Genomic DNA, 15,196 nt, shown 5'->3' with positions numbered 1-15,196 from the left:
TCTTCCCAACCCTGCATTCTGTGGCTTCATGTTGGTAGCTTAAAATCAGCTAGAGTGAGAGTATGTACCCCATGGAAATGAGCAAACACTACAAAGTAGACTCTCCCTTCTCCAGCACCTCGCTGTTCTGACCTGCTTCTGGACTGGCTGTGCAGGCTTGGGGGCCGGGGGGGGGGGGGGGGAGTTTGCGCACCCTGGAGAGGAAGAGGGCAATCTCTGGTTTTCAAGAGGACGTAACTCACAGAGCTGTCACTTGTATTCTCTTGGACTCACTGCCGATCAGGGGGAAGGATTCACAGCCCATGAGAGCTGACCAGCTAGGTACTGAGTGGGCAGGTCACACAGGTTCCCTCCCCGTGTGTACGTAAGACTGCGAGGTCTCAGGTCAAGTCCAGACTGAAGACAGAAAGGGGCACACAGGCCTGGTGTGGAGGCCACTTCTGCCTTCTGCTGGAGCTCTGAAACTGCCCAAAGCCAAGTCCACTCTGTCCGACTGTGGCTTCAGCCAAGTCCCCACCTCCTGACATCTCTGTAGTTGAAAAGGAGATCCTCTTGGCAAAGACTAGGTCCTGGGAACTGAACTCGGACGATTGGGTGGGTTGGGATCCAGAATGAGGCTCTGCGGGGATCATATTGCTGAAGTCTAAACACCCGGCCGGCCCACAGGAGCCTGTGCCTGCTGTGAGCCAGCGCAGGAGGGAGTCAGAGGCCTTCCAGGAGCTCCCCACCCCAGTGCAGTGGAGGGGGTGGCTCCACGCAGGATGTCCACGGCGCCAGTCAGAAGTGGATGCTGCCAAGGTACAGGCCCCTTAGCCCCACCCTGGAACCCTCCCAGCAGCTTTCTCTGGCGCCCACCACAGTACAGGTCCCTTCTGGTCAGGGCAAACTTCATCCTGATGTTTTGGAGCTCTAGGGGGAAGTGTCCCTCTGATAAGTACAACATTTTACTGACCACTTACTTCGTGACATGTTCTGTGCTGGGCACTTTGTTAGGGGACCCAGGAAGAAGGGTCTTCTTTGCTCCTTCCATTGTCTTATTTTGTTGTGTTGGTGGTAGGAGATGAGAATTCCTGTAGGGTTAGACCTTAATGAACCACGTGGAAGTGCAGTGTGTTAGTCAGGGTTCTCCAAGAAGCAGATGCCACAGTGGGTTTAAACCAGAAAGGGTTTTATTACAGAGATCCCCCTATGAGAGAAATGAAGGGGGAGGGAGTCAGCAGAGGCTGGGAGTGCCACTGTCCACGATGCAGGTCGGATTCCAAGTGACAGTGAGAAGGGGTGAGGTTGAGTGGAAGCACACTAGACTGCTGCTCAGGCTAAGAAAGGCTGGGGAGGCCCTCCAGAGTCCTCAAGACAAGTTGGCTGACAAGGAATCCTGAGTGTCCCCTTGTCTTCTTATCCCTACTGTGCTTACTCACTGGCTCGGAACAGCTGGGGGCCTCTGCACACCAGTGGGTTTCAGAGGCAGCAGCTGAGGTCATTGGCCATGACACTCCTGTTGTTGGAGGTATATGTGTGCATTTTCATGGCCACTACACATGCTTTTGGGGGAGATGAAAGTATGCTCACACAGAAGTCAGACAACGGGAAGAGGAGAATGGAGTAGATGGACAGATAAAGGCAAAGGTGTGTGTGAGAGAGAGAGAGAGAACTACATGACATCAGAGATGGAGGGAGATAGGGAGAAAGACAAAGACAGAGAGACACAGAGAAGAATGAACACCACAGAGAAGACATCTTTCCAGCCCCAGACTCCAGGTGTCTCTCCACAGTGGTGCTATACTCAGCCCTGGATTTTCTTGACCTGGAGTTTATACCCTGGCCACACACTTCTTTCCTTGAGCTGTCCAAAGTGGGTCTCTGATCCTTACCATGGAAAGATGTCTCAGTACCAGCCCCATTTTTCAACTCTAGAAACACTGACCTGCCATCCCAGGACAGACATTCCCATACTTTAATAAGCATTTCTTTGTGCCTCTCCTCTGTGGGTGGTCTCGTTGCACACTACCTGAGAAGGTTGTCTTATAGTCCTCACCCTCCCAAGTCTTCCTCTTGGCTCTTAACTTCATATCTCTTGGCAGCTGGCTTGTCCTTGTGCTGTTTGATGGGTTACTGTCCCATCTTCCCAACCAGACTTTAAGCTTTAAGTAAATAGAAATCCTCTTGGGCTCAGCTTTCTTCTGGTTGTATGACCTTGGGCAAGTCACTTAACCTGTCTGAACCTGTTTCTTCATAGGAAAAATGGAGATTATGACTAATCTGTAAGGGTTAGCATGGGAGGCCACCTGGCATTATTCCATATCCCTATTTATAAGGGTAGAAGGTAGTAGAAGAGTCTTGTGTTTCTGCTTATCCTAGGAATTGCTGAACACTGACTTCTTGTATTCCAGGGAGAACCATGACTGGATGGCTGGCACTCTCAGGTCGGATCCTGAGGATTTAGAGTCCTGTCCCTCCTGCTGTCAGGGAGTAAATCTTTAGGCTGTCATATACCTGGGAACTCCCTGGGATTAGGTCTAATATGAGCTATCCCTTACAATTCATCTAGTGCTTTCCAATTCTGCCTCTCTTAATTCTCCCAACAACCTCCTGAAGGAAAAATACTTATTCCTGATTCCAGGTGAAAATCTGACGGCTCCTTGATTTGCCCAATGTTGCAAAGCTTCTGCGGGAGGACCTGGCACTGGATTTTAGACTCCCAATACCTCACCCCCCTTTCAGGTAGGCTTCCAAACTCTGGTGTGCCACAGCGGTGATAGGTACCAAAAGAACGAGAAAATCCCGCTTTGTACACCTCCCCAGAAAAAGTCATCCTGAGATTCTCCCTTAGCTAGAAGTGTCCACCCCAACCCCCATCCCATATCTTTCTGCCCCTGGTTCTGAGCAAACCCTTCTTTTTGGTCCAGCTGGATCTCCCCTTTACCCTAAGTACACCTCCCAACTCAGAACTGAATGTTACAGCTGGAGGGAACTCATTCCTTCAAGGAGCATCCATGAAGTACCTATTGCATGCCAAAGCACCATTTTAGCCACTGAATTTAGTAGTAATCTAATGATTAGAGTCTAATCCAAGGGTTCTTAACCCTGACTGTATATTAGAATCATCTGGGGGCTTTTACAAGGATGTTACTCAGATCCTTACTCCAGTCAATTAAATAAGACTCTTTGGGTGATGGGGCCAGCAATCAGAATTTGATTTTAAAACTGCCTAGAAGATTCTAATGTTCTGCTAGAGTTGAGAACCAATGATCTAGCTGCAACACCCTCCATTCATGTTAAAGGGGTGAAGACTGAGGCTCAAGGGGGTCAGAACCTTGCCCAAAGTCACAAATCTGGGCCTGATTCCTTGGCTTTCAAACTCTTTCCAGTCTTCCTCCTCAAGATATTTGGTAAATGTTTATTGAAGGCATCTCTGAATGAATGTGAAGTGGTAGGGAGAGAAAGGCAGAAGGAAGTAGATCTGAGATGCTTTCTGTACCCAACAGTTCCTGCTGAATAAGGGGCAGCTTTAAACCATGTGACCCAACTTCGTAAGGCTTATTGGACTAGGGCAGAGGAAACTTGAACCAAGTTGGACCAATGAGACGACCTATCCAGGCATTTGGAATCCAGATATCGAGACGTGGAGTCAGTGAGCTGTGGGTTGTTGAACAGTAAGGTCATGGAGATTTAGGTGTGGTGGCGTCTTTTTGGGGTCTGTGCAATCTGGTCAGTATGAAGAGGAAGAGGTGTGGTTAGAGTGAAGTAGGAAGGTAGACACATGGCAAGAGAGGCAGAGGCAAGGGATGGGCAGGCCTTGGTTCCTCTGATATCTGTGTCCTTACACTGACCTCGCCTTTTATAAATTAGAGTGAGTTATTTGACATTCAAAGGGCCTTGGCCAGTATAAGCAGAGGGGACAGCCTATGCAAGGATCTATAAGCACAAGAAACCTTTCTGTGCCCCTAACTTTGCTCCCAGCCCCCAACTCTGTCCCACTGAATTGGATCCCGGTCATCGGAAGTGCACAGGCAAGGAGGAAGCATCCACCTCTTGGAGATACTGGCAAGTTGATCTGAAAGGTCCTGCACCACCCAACAATTCTGAATTTCCATAGTGGGTGGGGAAAGGGGTATTTTAAGATTGTTTTTCCTCCTCCTAGGCACCCATTAACCCCATGTCTGACGTCTGGTCCCTGGCAAGGAAGCCTGTACCCCTAGGGGTGGGAGTGGGGAAGCATAATAAACAAAGAGCACAGGAAAGTTCCTTCTGCCCCCCTCCTCACCTCAGCACACACATACGCATGGTGGTAGTGGGCAGGGGGTGTGGAAACAATGGGGACCTCTGAGTCACAGGGGTAGGCAGGATAAGGTTTCTCCCTAAGGTTCCCTCTCCATGTCCGGAGATGCTGACGTAGGCAGCTGGCAGACAGTGGCACCTGGAATGACTCCTAGTTCTGGTCAGTCACTCGTCCCACCCTCATTGACCTGGGTTTTCTTTTCATCTTTTAATTCCACTTCTATTTTTAGCAAAGTGATATATATAGAGATACATAGGTACTTTTTAAAAAGTCAAATAATACTACACAGATTGTAATGGAAAATGGCAGTTGCCTGACTCACTCTTCCTTATTCCCAATCCCCAGAGCCAACTTCTTTTAGACTTTCTAGCTATTTCTTCCTATTTTCCCCCTCCATTCTTTTTTTAAATTAATTTATTTATTAATTTAAAAAATTAAGAACAAACAAAAAGATTAACATATCATTCCACTCTACATATATATTCAGTAATTCTCAACATCATCACATAGTTGCATATTCATCATTTCTTAGAACATTTGCATCAGTTCAGAAAAAGAAATAAAAAGACAACAGAAAAAGAAATAAAACGATAACAGAGAAAAAAAAAAGATTATACATACCATACCCCTTACCCCTTGCTTTCATTTATCACTAGCATTTCAAACTAAATTTATTTTAACATTTGTTCCTCCTATTATTTATTTTTATTCCATATGTTCTACTCATCTGTTGATAAGGTAGATAAAAGGTCCACTCTTCTAAATAACATACATGTATTTCTTATTATCCCATTATTATTTTGATTAGCTCATTTTACTTATTACAGATTGTCTTCTACTATCAAAGATGAAGGTTACACATCCCACTATCCCCACCCCCCCAAACACACGTTTCTTTCCCTCTACTCTTAGGTTTCTAACACTAGTTCATACCCAAACTCCTTGCTATAGACATGCAAAATTCATCTCAAAAGGATACATTTTCAGTCTCCTTTGTATTTTCTTGGTGACATCCCTTCCACACCCTCCTATCCTTCTGTTCCTGACTGGATGGGCTCCCTTGGCCTACTAGCTCACAAGCATTCTGGAGCATCTCTTCGCCATTGATTGGAAATTCCCTTTACCTCCTTCTTTCAATGTAGCCTCCATTTTCTGAATCCAATGCTTTCCACTTTCTTTGTCCACTTCCTATGTTTGCTGGAGCACTTCTTCTAATAGCTTCCCAAGAAAAGGTGCAAGGGAGGTAAAAATTTTTGAGACCTTGTATGTCTAAAATATTTTATTCTATCCTCAAGCTTGATGGATAGTTTGGCTGGGTATAATTCTAGCTTAGAAATCTTTTTTTTTTTTTTTAATTCAGAATTTTGAGTGTTTGCCTTCATCTTCTAGATTCCAGTATGGCTGTGGTCATTGACGTTCTAATTTCTGGGCCTTCATAAAGGACATGTTTTCTTTCTCTCTAGAAACTTTTGTAATCTCCTTGTGCATCAGTTAGCATATTTTTTAAACATTTTATTTTGAAATGATTTCAAACTATCCTTTGAACAGGATAGTTGCAAAAATAATACAAACTCCACAGGAGAATGACAACATACCTCCCACCCAACTATGCAGATCCACTAACTTTTTTTTATTAGACAAGTTGTAAGCTTACAGAAAAAACATGCAGAAAATACAGAGCTCTCATGTATCCCACCTTCACATGCACCGTTTTCCCTATTAACACTTTGCATAAGTGTGCCTTTGTGACAATTAAACTATATTGTTAGAGTTATGCTATTAATTACAGTCCATGGTTTACATTAGGGTTTACTGTTTATATTGCCCAGTCCTGTTTTTTTCAATTTGTATTCTAGTAACCTATATACAACCTAAAATTTCCCCTCTTGATCACATACTTATATAATTCAGTGGTGTTAATTACAGTACAATGTTGTGCTTTCATCTCACCATCCATTACCAAATTTTTCCATCACCCCCAAAAGAAACCTGTTCCAATTAAGTGTTAACTCCCCAATCCCTTACACTACTTCAGCCTCTGGTAACCTACATTCTAGTTTCTGACTCTACAAATTTGATTACTCCAACTGTTTCATATCTGTGAGATCATACAGTGTCTTTTTGTATCTGGCTTTTTTCACTCAGCATAATGTCTTCACAGTTCATCCATGCTGTCACATGTACCAGAATCTCATTCCTTTTTATGGCTGAATAATAGTCCATTGAGTGTATATACTGATTTTATTTATTCATTCATCAGTTGGTGGACATTTGGGTTTCTTCCATCATCTGGCAATTGTGAATAATGCTACTGTGAACAGTAGTTTAAAAATATGCATTCAGTTCTCTGATTTCAATTCTTTTGGGTATTTACCTGTGTTCTAGTTTGCTAGCTACCAGAATGCAATATACCAGAAATGAAATGGCTTTTGAAAAGGGGAATTTAATAAGTTGCTAGTTTACAGTTCTAAGGCTGAGAAAATGTCCCAATTAAAACATGTCTATAGAAATGTCCAATTTAAGGCATCCAGGGAAAGATACCTTGGTTCAAGAAGGCCAATGATATTCAACGTTTCTCTCTCAGCTGGAAGGGCACATGGCGAACATGGCAGCATCTGCTGGCTTTCTCATGGCTCTACAAAGGGACTCTCTCCAAAATATTTCCTCTTTAAAATGGTTAATGGGTGGAGTCACAGCTCCATGGAAGCTATCTGATTAAAAGTTACCACAATTGGGTGGGTCACATCTCCATGGGAACAACCAAAATGCTCCTATCCAGCAATATTGAATGAGGATTAAAGGACATGGCTTTTCTGGGGTCCACCACAGATTCAAACTGGCACAGCCTAGAAGTGGGATTGCTGGGTTATATGTTATTTCTAGACTTACCTTTGACAGGAACCACCAAATTGTTTTCCACAGCAGCTACACCATTTTATATTACCATTAGAATGAACGAGTGTTCATATTTCTCCACATCCTCCCCAATACTTGCTTTTTCCGTTTGTTTTTTAAATAGTAGTTACTCTAGTAAGCGTGGAAATGGTATCTCATTGTGGTTTTGATTAGCATTTCCCTAATGGCTAATGACTGAGCATTTTTCATAGGCTACGTGTATCTTCTTTGAAGAAGTGTCTATTCAAATCTTTTTCACTTTTTTAAATGGGGTTGTTTGTCTTTTTGCTGTTTGGTTGTAGCCTTTCTTTATATATTCTGGATATATAAAGTGGTTTCCAATAATATGTGATTTCCAAATATTTTCTCCCATTCTGTTGAGTTTTACTTTCATGATGAAGTCCTTTGATGTACAAAAGTTTTTAAAATTTGAGGTCCCATAATAATATATATTTTTTTCTTTTGTTGCTCATAATTTTGCAGATCCAACAACTTTTAACATTTTGCTGCATTTGCCTTCCATTCTTTATCTATCTATCTACCTACCTATCTATCTTTTTACTATTTTTTAAACATTTGAGAATAGGTTGCATACATCAGTCTTCTTGAACAAGTAATACATCCAGGTACATTTCCTAAGAGCAATTATCAAGTTCAAGAAATTCAACATTGATATAAAGCTCACAGTCTATATTCCAGTAGCTCCTTATGTCACAATAATGTCTTTTTGGCCCTCTTCTTCTCCATTATTAGATCCTGCCCATGATCATGTATTGCCTTTAGTTGTTATTGTCTGTTTAATCTCTCGCTCCTCTCCACCTCTCCCTTCTCTTGCTCTCTCCCTTACATTGTGGAAACATATATACAACTTTAGCTTTTCCATCTCATTTACTCCCAAACATTCCACTTAGTGGTATTAATCACATGCATGATACTGTGTTACCCTCACCACCATCCATTATCAGAACTTTCTCATCACCCCAAACAGAAACACTGCCCCTAATTATACCTTAACTCCCCCCATTCCCTTCTCCCCAGTCTCAGCAACCTGTACGTACTTTCTGTCTCTATGTATATGCATAATATAGCTTTTTCATATACGCGGAATCATACAATATCTGTGCCCCTGTGTCTGACTTATTTCACTCAACATGATGTCTTCTAGGTTCCTTCACGTAGCAGCATGCATCACAACCTCACTCTTCTCTAGGGCTGAACCATATTCCATTGTACATATACACCACATTCCGTCTATCCAGTAATCTGCGAATGGATCTTTGGGCTGCCTCCACCCCTTGGCCACTGTGAACAATACTGCTATTAGCATTGGTGTGCAAATATCTGTCTGCTTTCAATTCTTTTGGATATGTACCTAGAAGTGGAATTGCCAGGTCGTATGGTTGATTCATGTCCAACTTCCTGTGGCACCACCAAACTGTTTTCCACAGCCAGTGCACCATTTCGCATTCCCACCAACAATGCAGTCAGGATCCCATTTCTCGGCATCCTAGCTAGCTCCCTGTTGTTGTTTTTTTTAATAGCTAATCTAGTATGTGTGAGGTGGTATCTCACTATGGTTTGATTTGCATTTCTCCAATGGCCAAAGATATTGAACATATTCTCATGTCTTCATTGGCCATATGTTCTTCCTCTCCAGAGAAATAACTGTTTAATTTCTTCACCCATTTTTGTATTGAATCCTTTGGAAACTCTTTTTATTTCCCTCTGTGCATATTTTTCCAATATTTGCTTTGTGGTTATCATGGGGGCTTAAATCTAACATCCTAAACCTATAACAATCTAATTTTGTTTGACACCAATTTAACTTCAGTAGCATATATAAACTATATTCCTATACTCCACCTTGCACCTTTATGCAGTTCTTGTTACAAATTACATATTTATACATTATAATTCCAAACATATTGATTTATCTAGTCTAGTGGTGATGTACTATCTCAGCTTTTATCTTGAAATATCTTAATCTCTTCCTCATTTTTAAAAGACAGTTTCACTATATATAGGATTCTTTGTTGACAATATTTTGCTTTCTATGCTTTAAATATGTTATGCCACTGCCATCTTGCCTCCCATGACAAATTGGCACTTCGTTTTATTGAGGTTCCTTTATGCATGACGCATTGCTTCTGTCTTACAGCTTTCAAAATTCTCTCTTTTTATTTCAGTATCCAACGGTTAGATTAGCATACACAACGTCATGGGTCTATTTTGGTTTATCTGTACGGATGTGTATATTCATGTCTTTCATGAATTTGGGGAAGTTTACAACGATTATTTCTTTGAATATTCTTTCTTCTCCTGGCATTCCCACAATGTGTATTTTAGTATGCTTGATGGGGCCCATAGGTCTTAGTCTCTGTTCACTTCTCTTCATCTTTTTTCTTTTTGCACCTCAGATTGACTAATTTCAATAGTTTTATCTTCAAATTCACTGATTCTTTCTTCTGCCAGTTCTAACCTGCTACTGAACCCCTCTAGAGAATTTTTAATTTCTGTTTTGATCTTCAGCTCTATTTAGTTCCTTTTAATGATTTCTCTGTGTTCATCTACCATTTTCCTGATTTCCTTTAGTGCTTTGTCCGTATTTTCCTTTAGCTATTTGAGCATATTTAGGATTATTTTTTAAATAGTATTTAGTATATTCAAGCTTTGATTTTCCTCAATGATGGTTTTTAATTCTTTATGCTGTTCCTGTGCACAAGCCATCATTTCCTGTCTCTTTGCATGTTTGTAAGTTTTAATTGCAAGCTGGACATTTTGATAATTTAATGTTCTCTCTCTGAAATTCAGACACTAAGGCATCTGTACTTTAAGTATGTCTCCAGCTTGTGTTATGACAGAGATATCCTTGAATGCTGGAGATAGCAAAAAAAAAAAAAAAGAGGAAAAATAGAAAAGCAACCTTTGCAGATTGGCCTGAGGGAGTGTTCTCCTTTACAGTTTAGCTGTCTTATCAATAATTTTAGAGAACAGCCTAAGGCACAAGCATAGAATCCTCCCTGGTCTCTTTTGCACATGCATCTTATCCTGAGAGAGCACACATGGCCCTAAGGATTCTCCCATTTACATAGATCCTAATTTCCCCTTTCCCTAGGAAACAGTGTTTCCTCATAGCCTCAGGGACTGTACTATATGTCCCACAGCCACAAACTTTTACCCCAGGCAGATGCAATTTGACTGTTCTCACATTGTCTTCTGTGGGAGAGCTCTGTGACTGCCTTTTCACACAGGGCAAAATCTGGGATGGTGAGCCTGCAACAAGAATCCTGGTTCAGTCTTTCATGTTGCCACCAGATAGAATGGCAGAGGCATGTGTGCTCCCAGTGCCCAACAGTTACTTTGCTCCCTACAGAACTGGGACCAAGGACCTGCACTGGCGGTTCAGGCTGCCTTCATTATGAGCCAGTAAGGGGATGGAGGTGCTGCTAGCCAGGATACCCATTATTACTATAATCCTTTCACTATTTTCTGGAGCTTTTGAGAAAAAATGGTTCTGCCAGCTCTTGTGTATAGTTCAAAACTTCTGTGGAGGGATGGGGCCCTGGAGCATCTCACCTTCACATCTGAATGACTGGGACGAGCAGTTCAGTTTTCATTTACCATGTTGGGACCTCGGAGCTCCCCTTCAATCTGGAAATGCAAGTCCTTGGGCTCCTTCTTGCAGTTATTGTAGTCTCTCTTTTTTTAATTGGTAGTCTTAGATCAGTCCTCTAGTTTTCTAACCTTTTCTCTTTGTCATCTTATCCTATTTTCAGGGGGATTTTCTAAACTTCATCTTTCATCACTCCCATTTATCAAAAATAAATTCTTCTATTTTATTTTATTTTATTTATTTATTTTTTTAATTTTCTGTCATAGATTTTTTTATTATTAATTTAAAAAAATTAAGAAAACATTTAGAAATCATTCCATTCTACATGTACAATCAGTAATTCTTAATATCATCACATAGTTGCATATTCATCCTTTCTTAGTACATTTGCATCGATTTAGAAAAAGAAATAAAAAGACAACAGAATAAGAATTAAAACGATAATAGAAAAAAACCTATACCTCACATGCAGCTTCATTCAATGTTTTAACATAATTGCATTACAATTAGGTAGTATTGTGCTGTCCATTTCTGAGTTTTTATATCCAGTCCTGTTGCACAGTCTGTATCCCTTCAGCTCCAATTACCCCTTCTCTTTTTTTTTAATTAACGGAAAAAAAGAAATTAAACCAACATTTAGAAATCATACCATTCTACATATGCAATCAGTAATTCTTAACATCATCACATAGATGCATGATCATCATTTCTTAATACATTTGCATCGGTTTAGAAGAACTAGCAACACAACCGAAAAAGATATAGAATGTTAATATAGAGAAAAAAATAAAAGTAATAATAGTAAAAACAAAACAAAACAGAACAAAACAAAAAAACCTATAGCTCAGATGCAGCTTCATTCAGTGTTTTAACATGATTACTTTACAATTAGGTATTATTGTGCTGTCCATTTTTGAGTTTTTGCATCTAGTCCTGTCTGTCATAGATTTTTATCCACTTGTCTATCTTTACATCTATTCTATCCTGTCTTTTTTTTTTTTTTTGCAGTTTTTTTTTTAAATTTTTTTATTAATCAAAAAAAAGAAAAGAAATTAACACAACATTTAGAAATCATTCCATTCTACAAATGCACTCAGTAATTCTTAGTATCATCACATAGATGTATGATCATCATTTCTTAGTACATTTGCATCGATTTAGGAAAAGAACTAGCAAAACAGCAGAAAAAATATAGAATGTTAATATAGAGAAGAGAATTAAAATAATAATACTAATAATATATATATATATATATATAAAGGAAAAAGAAAAAAAACAAAAACAAAAGATACAAACACACAAACAAACAAACAAAAAACCATATTTCAGGTGCAGCTTCATTCAGTGTTCCAACATAATTACATTACACTTAGGTATTATTGTGCTGTCCATTTTTGAGTTTTTGTATCTAGTCCTGTTGCACAGTCTGTATCCCTTCAGCTCCAATTACCCATTATCTTACCCTGTTTCTAACTCCTGCTGGTCTCTGTTACCAATGATATATTCCAAGCTGATTCTCAAATGTCGGTTCACATCAGTGGGACCTTACAGTATTTGTCCTTTAGTTTTTGGCTAGACTCACTCAGCATAATGTTCTCTAGGTCCATCCATGTTATTACATGCTTCATAAGTTTAGTCTGTCTTAAAGCTGCATAATATTCCATCGTATGTATATACCACAGTTTGTTTAGCCACTCGTCTGTTGATGAACATTTTGGCTGTTTCCATCTCTTTGCAATTGTAGATAATGCTGCTATAAACACTGGTGTGCAAATGTCCGTCTGTGTCTTTGCCCTTAAGTCCCTTGAGTAGATACTTAGCAGTGGTATTGCTGGGTCGTAATCCATTCTGCCATTCTATGTCTTTTGGTTGGGAAATTCAGTTCATTAACTTTTAGTATTATTACTGTTTGGATAATATTTTCCTCTACCATTTTGGCTTTTGTATTATATATATCGTATCTGATTTTCCTTCTTTCTACACTTTACTCCATACCTCTCTCTTCTGTCTTTTCGTATCTGACTCTAGTGCTCCCTTTAGTATTTCTTGCAGAGCTGGTCTCTTGGTCACAAATTCTCTCAGTGACTTTTTGTCTATAAATGTTTTAATTTCTCCTTCATTTTTGAAGGACAATTTTGCTGGATATAGGAGTCTTGGTTGGCAGTTTTTCTCTTTTAGTAATTTAAATATATCATCCCACTGTCTTCTAGCTTCCATGGTTTCTGCTGAGAAATCTACACATAGTCTTATTGGGTTTCCCTTGTATGTGACAGATTGTTTTTCTCTTGCTGCTTTCAAGATCCTCTCTTTCTCTTTGACCTCTGACATTCTAACTAGTAAGTGTCTTGGAGAACGCCTATTTGGGTCTATTCTCTTTGGGGTGCGCTGCACTTCTTGGATCTGTAAATTTAGGTCTTTCATAAGAGTTGGGAAATTTTCAGTGATAATTTCTTCCATTAGTTTTTCTCCTCCTTTTCCCTTCTCTTCTCCTTCTGGGACACCCACAACACGTATATTTGTGCGCTTCATATTGTCATTCAGTTCCCTGATCCCCTGCTCAAGTTTTTCCATTCTTTTCCCTATAGTTTCTGTTTCTTTTTGGAATTCAGATGTTCCATCCTCCAGTTCACTAATTGTAGCTTCTGCCTCTTTAGATCTACCATTGTAGGTATCCATTGTTTTTTCCATTTTTTCTTCTTTGTCCTTCACTCCCATAAGTTCTGTGATTTGTTTTTTCAGATTTTCTATTTTTTCTTTTTGTTCAGCCCATGTCTTCTTCATGTCCTCCCTCAATTTATTGATTTGGTTTTTGAAGAATTTTTCCATTTCTGTTTGTATATTCAGCATTAGTTGTTTCAGCTCCTGTATCTCATTTGAACTATTGGTTTGTTCCTTTGACTGGGCCATATCTTCAGTTTTCCGAGCGTCATCCATTATTTTCTGCTGGTGTCTGGGCATTTGATCAGATTTCCCTGGGTGTGTTACGCAGCTGGTTGAAAGGTTTTTCTGTGAAATCTCTGGGCTCTGTTTTTCTTTTCCTGCCCAGTAGGTGGCGCTCGTGGCGCTCGTCTGTCTGCACCGCAGTTGGCCCGGGAAACCGCGCGTGGAGGTGGGGGTCGCTGGCCGCCGCGGCTTGGGAGAGTGCCGGTCCTAATTGCCCAGCTGGCCCGAAACGCCAAGCGTGACGGGAGGGCCCCGCTATCCAACGTTCCCAGTCAGGCCGGTGAGCCACGTGCGTGGAGGGGACCCCAGTCGCCAGCCGCCCCGGCCGGGAAAACGTGTGCCCCTCGGGTAGCTCACCGCAGCGGATTCTCCCTGCCCGTTCAGCTGTTCCAGAATGGGGTACGCTGTCTTTTTGGTCTCTGTCGTGACTCCGGGAGCTGTTTCGTATTGTTTCTGTTTCTTTAGTTGCTTTTCTGGAGGAGGAACTAAGACCCGCGCGTCTTACTAAGCCGCCATCTTCTCCGGAAGTTGATCTATTTTATTTTTATTTTGTTTCTTTTTCTCCTTACTTTTTTATTAAGAAAATTACATATATACAGAAAAGTTGAAAAGCAGTATATTTCACATCCTCCATCCAGGTCAGCACTATCCAGTAGAAATAGAATGTGACTTATAGGGGTCATTTTTAACTTTCTAGCAGCCACATTGTAAAAAGTAAAAAGAAATGGGTAAGGTTAATCTTAATACATTTTATTTAATTTAAAATAGTATTTCTGCACACACTATACAAATTATTTAACAGTTTACATTCTTTTTCTCGCACTAAATCTTTGAAATGTGGTATTATATATTCACAGCATATTTCAATTCAACTGACTCACATGGCAAGTGCTCAGTAGCCACGTGTGGCTATAGCTACTTTATTGAACAGTGAAATCGTTAATTATATGTGTATTTATGTACTCTGTATATTTTTGGCAGGATCATTGGAAATTTAAAATCCACATTATATTTGAGTTCTAAATAATTTAGTATGCAGTTCCTAAAATTAAGGATATTCGGCTACATGATCACACCATCATAGTCACCTAAGAAAACTAACAATATTTCTTCAATAGTATTAATATCCTGTCCATATTTGAATTTCCTTATTCAAACTTGTGCCTGTTCTAGTTTGCTAGCTGCCAGAAAGCGATATACCAGAAACAGAATGGCTTTTTAAAAAGGGGGAATTTAATAAGTTGCTAGTTTGCAGTTCTATGACCATGAAAATATCCCAATTAAAGCAAGTCTATAGAAATGTACAATCTAAGGCATCCAGGGAAAGATACCTTGGTTCAAGAAGGCCGATGAAGTTCAGGGTCCCTCTCAAGTGGAAAGGCACATGGCGAACACGAAGTCATCTGCTAGTTTCCCCACCAGCTCTCTGGGAGGCGTTTTCCATCTTCATCTCCAAAAGTCACTAG

This window comes from Tamandua tetradactyla, chromosome 5 (assembly GCF_023851605.1).
Source record: "Tamandua tetradactyla isolate mTamTet1 chromosome 5, mTamTet1.pri, whole genome shotgun sequence".
In the NCBI taxonomy this organism is placed as follows: domain Eukaryota; kingdom Metazoa; phylum Chordata; class Mammalia; order Pilosa; family Myrmecophagidae; genus Tamandua; species Tamandua tetradactyla.
This window is presented reverse-complemented; position numbering follows the sequence as displayed.